A 6,905-nucleotide genomic window follows, 5' to 3' on the forward strand; every position below is an offset into this window, starting at 1 on the left:
TGATGGCAGCATTTGCGCGAAACTGAAAGCGCGAACCAGAAACATGACCGAATACAAAGTGTAACTATTCCCTCCGCAAGGTCAATCAAACAAGCTAAGCGTCAGTATAGAGACAAAGTAGAGTCACAATTCAACGGCTCAGACACAAGAGGTATGTGGCTGGGTCTACAGTCAATCACGGATTACAAAAAGAAAACCAGTCCCGTCGCGGACCAGGATGTCTTGCTCCCAGACAGACTAAATAACCTTTTTGCTCGCTTTGAGGACAATACAGTGCCACTGACACGGCCCGCTACCAAAACCTGCGGACTCTCCTTCACTGCAGCCGATGTGAGTAAAACATTTAAACATGTTAACCCTCGCAAGGCTGCAGGCCCAGACGGTATCTCCAGCCGCATCCTCAGAGCATGCGCAGACCAGCTGGCTAGTGTGTTTACGGACATATTCAACCAATCCTTATCCCAGTCTGCTGTTCCCACATGCTTCAAGAGGGCCACCATTGTTCCTGTTCCCAAGAAAGCTAAGGTAACTGAGCTAAACGACTACCGCCCCATAGCACTCACTTCAGTCATCATGAAGTGCTTTGAGAGACTAGTCAAGGACCATATCACCCCCACCCTACCTGACACACTAGACCCACTCCAATTTGCTTACCGCCCCAATAGGTCCACAGACGACGCAATCGCAACCACACTGCACACTGCCCTAACCCATCTGGACAAGAAGAATACCTATGTGAGAATGCTGTTCATCGACTAAAGCTCAGCATTTAACACCATAGTACCCTCCAAACTCGTCATCAAGCTCGAGACCCTGGGCCCTGTGCAACTGGGTACTGGACTTCCTGACGGGCAGCCCCTAGGTGGTGAGGGTAGGTAACAACATCTCCACCCCACTGATCCTCAACACTGGGGCCCCACAAGGGTACGTTCTGAGCCCTCTCCTGTACTCCCTGTTCACCCTCGACTGCGTGGCCATGCACGCCTCCAACTCAATCATCAAGTTTGCAGACGACACTACAGTGGTAGGTTTGATTACCAACAATGACGAGACGGCCTACGGGGAGGAGGTGAGGGCCCTCGGAGTGTGGTGTCAGGAAAATAACCTCACACTCAACGTCAACAAAACAAATGAGATGATTGTGGACTTCAGGAAACAGCAGAGGGAGCACCCCCCTATCCACATCGACGAGACAGAAGTGGAGAGGGTAGTAAGTTTTAAGTTCCTCGGTGTACACATCACGGACAAACTGAATTGGTCCACCCACACAGACAGCGCAGCAGCAGCTGAAGAAGGCGCAGCAGCGCCTTGTGTGTATAAAGTAGTAGTTGTGGAATTGTTAGGTTAGATTACTCATTGGTTATTGCTGCATTGTCGGAACTAGATGCACAAGCATTTCGCTACACTCGTATTAACATCTGCTAACTATGTGTATGTGACAAATAAATTAGATCTGATTTGGTGATGTCACCATGGAATGTCAAAACTCCCGCCCTTGCAATCCTGCTGATGAGAATGTCCTGTTAAGATTATATTTTTATAAAGCAACTATCAGGAAATACACTGATCAAATGTTTCCACACTTTCACGTACAATATGATATAAAACGCAGGAAACCTACATTTTGACTGAATGGGCCTTTAAGGGACGTCACCTCCTGCCATGACCTATTCAACTCCTGCCATGACCTATTCACCTCCTGCCATGATCTATCCACCTCCTGCCATGACCTATTCACCTCCTGCCATGACCTATTCACCTCCTGCCATGACCTATTCACCTCCTGCCATGACCTATCCACCTCCTGCCATGACCTATTCACCTCCTGCCATGACCTATTCAACTCCTGCCATGACCTATTCAACTCCTGCCATGACCTATTCAACTCCTGCCATGACCTATTCACCTCCTGCCATGTCATGACCTATTCACCTCCTGCCATGTCATGACCTATTCAACTCCTGCCATGTCATGACCTATTCAACTCCTGCCATGACCTACTCAACTCCTGCCATGACCTATTTACCTCCTGCCATGTCATGACCTATTCACTCCTGCCATGTCATGACCTATTCAACTCCTGCCATGACCTATTCACCTCCTGCCATGTCATGACCTATTCACCTCCTGCCATGTCATGACCTATTCAACTCCTGCCATGACCTATTCAACTCCTGCCATGACCTATTCACCTCCTGCCATGTCATGACCTATTCACCTCCTGCCATGTCATGACATATTTACCTCCTGCCATGTCATGACCTAGTCACCTCCTGCCATGTCATGACCTATTCACCTCCTGCCATGTCATGACCTATTCAACTCCTGCCATGTCATGACATATTCACCTCCTGCCATGTCATGACCTATTCACCTCCTGCCATGTCATGACCTATTCAACTCCTGCCATGTCATGACCTATTCACCTCCTGCCATGTCATGACCTGCCATGTCATGACCTATTTACCTCCTGCCATGTCATGACCTATTCACCTCCTGCCATGTCATGACCTATTCAACTCCTGCCATGTCATGACCTATTCAACTCCTGCCATGTCATGACCTATTCAACTCCTGCCATGTCATGACCTATTCAACTCCTCCATGTCATGACCTGCCATGTCATGACCTATTCATGACCTATTCAACTCCTCCTGCCATGTCATGACCTATTCAACTCCCTGCCATGTCATGACCTATTCAACTCCTGCCATGTCATGACCTATTCAACTCCTGCCATGACCTATTCAACTCCTGCCATGTCATGACCTATTCAACTCCTGCCATGACCTATTCCTGCCATGTCATGAACTATTCAACTCCTGCCATGTCATGACCTATTCAACTCCTGCCATGTCATGACCTATTCAACTCCTGCCATGACCTATTCAACTGCCATGTCCTGCCATGACCTATTCAACTCCTGCCATGTCATGACCTATTCAACTCCTGCCATGTCATCATCTATTCAACTCCTGCCATGTCATGACCTATTCAACTCCTGCCATGTCATGACCTATTCAACTCCTGCCATGTCATGACCTATTCAACTCCTGCCATGTCATGACCTATTCACCTCCTGCCATGTCTCCTGCCATGTCATGACCTATTCAACTCCTGCCATGTCATGACATATTCACCTCCTCCCATGTCCTGCCATGTCATGACCTATTCAACTCCTGCCATGTCATGACCTATTCAACTCCTGCCATGTCATGACCTATTCAACTCCTGCCATGTCATGACCTGCCATGTCATGACCTATTCAACTCCTGCCATGTCATGACCTATTCAACTCAACTCCTGCCATGTCATGACCTATTCAACTCCTGCCTGCCATGTCATGACCTATTCAACTCCTCAACTCCTGCCATGTCATGACCTATTCAACTCCTGCCATGTCATGACCTATTCAACTCCTGCCATGTCATGACCTATTCACCTCCTGCCATGTCATGACCTATTCAACTCCTGCCATGCCATGTCATGACCTATTCAACTCCTGCCATGTCATGACCTATTCAACTCCTGCCATGTCATGACCTATTCAACTCCTGCCATGTCATGACCTATTCAACTCCTGCCATGTCATGACCTATTCAACTCCTGCCATGTCATGACCTATTCAACTCCTGCCATGTCACCTATTCAACTCCTCCTATTCAACTCCCCCATGTCATGACCTATTCAACTCCTGCCATGTCATGACCTATTCAACTCCTGCCATGACCTATTCAACTCCTGCCATGTCATGACCTCTATGACCTTCAACTCCTGCCATGTCATGACCTATTCAACTCCTGCCATGTCATTCAACTCCTGCCATGTCATGACCTATTCAACTCCTGCCATGTCATGTCATGACCTATTCAACTCCTGTCATGACCTATTCAACCCTGCCATGTCATGACCTATTCAACTCCTGCCATGTCATGACCTATTCAACTCCTGCCATGTCATGACCTATTCAACTCCTGCCATGTCATGACCTATTCAACTCCTGCCATGTCATGACCCTATTCAACATGTCATGACCTATTCACCTCCTCCCACCTATTCACCTCCTGCCATGTCATGACCTATTCAACTCCTGCCATGTCATGACCTATTCAACTCCTGCCATGTCATGACCTATTCAACTCCTGCCATGTCATGACCTATTCAACTCCTGCCATGTCATCATCTATTCAACTCCTGCCATGTCATGACCTATTCAACTCCTGCCATGTCATGACCTATTCATTCCAACTCCTGCCATGTCATGACCTATTCAACTCCTGCCATGTCATGACCTATTCAACTCCTGCCATGTCATCATCTATTCAACTCCTGCCATGTCATGACCTATTCAACTCCTGCCATGTCATGACCCTATTCAACTCCTGCCATGTCATGACCTATTCAACTCCTGCCATGTCATGACATGTCATGACCTATTCAACTCCTGCCATGTCATGACCTATTCAACTCCTGCCATGTCATGACCTATTCAACTCCTGCCATGTCATGTCATGACCTATTCAACTCCTGCCATGTCATGACCTATTCTATGTCAACTCCTGCCATGTCATGACCTATTCAACTCCTGCCATGTCATGACCTATTCAACTCCTCCATGTCCATTCAACTCCTGCCATGTCATGACCTATTCAACCATGTCATGACCTATTCAACTCCTGCCATGTCATGACCTATTCAACTCCTGCCATGTCATGACTATTCACCTCCTCCCATGTCATGACCTCATGACCTATTCAACTCCTGCCATGTCATGACCTACAACTCCTGCCATGTCATGACCTATTCAACTCCTGCCATGTCATGACCTATTCAACTCCTGCCATGTCATGACCTATTCAACTCCTGCCATGTCATGACCTATTCAACTCCTGCCATGTCATCATCTATTCAACTCCTGCCATGTCATGACCTATTCAACTCCTGCCATGTCATGACCTATTCAACTCCTGCCATGTCATGACCTATTCAACTCCTGCCTTGACCTATTCAACTCCTGACCTATTCAACTCCTGCCATGTCATGACCTATTCAACTCCTGCCATGTCATGACCTATTCACCTCCTGCCATGTCATGACCTATTCACCTCCTGCCATGTCATGACCTATTCAACTCCTGCCATGTCATTCAACTCCTGCCATGTCATGACCTATTCAACTCCTGCCATGTCATGACCTACTCCCTGCCATGTCATGACCTATTCAACTCCTGCCATGTCATGACCTATTCAACTCCTGCCATGTCATGACCTATTCAACTCCTGACCTATTCAACTCCTGCCATGTCATGACCTATTCAACTCCTGCCATGTCATGACCTATTCAACTCCTGCCATGTCATGACCTATTCAACTCCTCCCTATTCAACTCCTGCCATGTCACCTATTCACCTCCTGCCATGTCATGACCTGCCATGTCATGACCTATTCAACTCCTGCCATGTCATGACCTATTCAACTCCTGCCATGTCATGACCTATTCAACTCCTGCCATGTCATGACCTATTCAACTCCTGCCATGTCATCATCTATTCAACTCCTGCCATGTCATGACCTATTCAACTCCTGCCATGTCATGACCTATTCAACTCCTGCCATGTCATGACCTATTCAACTCCTGCCTTGACCTATTCAACTCCTGCCATGTCATGACCTATTCAACTCCTGCCATGTCATGACCTATTCAACTCCTGCCATGTCATGACCTATTCACCTCCTGCCATGTCATGACCTATTCACCTCCTGCCATGTCATGACCTATTCAACTCCTGCCATGTCATGACCTATTCAACTCCTGCCATGTCATGACCTATTCAACTCCTGCCATGTCATGACCTATTCAACTCCTGCCATGTCATGACCTATTCAACTCCTGCCATGTCATGACCTATTCAACTCCTGCCATGTCATGACCTATTCAACTCCTGCCATGACCTATTCAACTCCTGCCATGTCATGACCTATTCAACTCCTGCCATGTCATGACCTATTCAACTCCTGCCATGTCATGACCTATTCAACTCCTGCCATGACCTATTCAACTCCTGCCATGTCATGACCTATTCAACTCCTGCCATGACCTATTCAACTCCTGCCATGTCATGACCTATTCAACTCCTGCCATGTCATGACCTATTCAACTCCTGCCATGACCTATTCAACTCCTGCCATGTCATCATCTATTCAACTCCTGCCATGTCATGACCTATTCAACTCCTGCCATGTCATGACCTATTCAACTCCTGCCATGTCATCATCTATTCAACTCCTGCCATGTCATGACCTATTCAACTCCTGCCATGTCATGACCTATTCAACTCCTGCCATGTCATGACCTATTCAACTCCTGCCATGTCATGACCTATTCACCTCCTGCCATGTCATGACCTATTCAACTCCTGCCATGTCATGACCTATTCAACTCCTGCCATGTCATGACATATTCACCTCCTCCCATGTCATGACCTATTCACCTCCTGCCATGTCATGACCTATTCAACTCCTGCCATGTCATGACCTATTCAACTCCTGCCATGTCATGACCTATTCAACTCCTGCCATGTCATGACCTATTCACCTCCTGCCATGTCATGACCTATTCAACTCCTGCCATGTCATGACCTATTCAACTCCTGCCATGTCATCATCTATTCAACTCCTGCCATGTCATGACCTATTCAACTCCTGCCATGTCATGACCTATTCAACTCCTGCCATGTCATGACCTATTCAACTCCTGCCATGTCATGACCTATTCAACTCCTGCCATGACGTATTCATCTCCTGCCATGACCTAGTAAAAGTCACAGAGTGTGTCCCCAGTTGCTATATATGGAGGGTTTGGTGTTGGCATGTGTTGGCATGGTCTTCGTTGTCAATGCTCACAAG

This window comes from Oncorhynchus nerka, linkage group LG7 (assembly GCF_034236695.1).
Source record: "Oncorhynchus nerka isolate Pitt River linkage group LG7, Oner_Uvic_2.0, whole genome shotgun sequence".
Classification (NCBI taxonomy): domain Eukaryota; kingdom Metazoa; phylum Chordata; class Actinopteri; order Salmoniformes; family Salmonidae; genus Oncorhynchus; species Oncorhynchus nerka.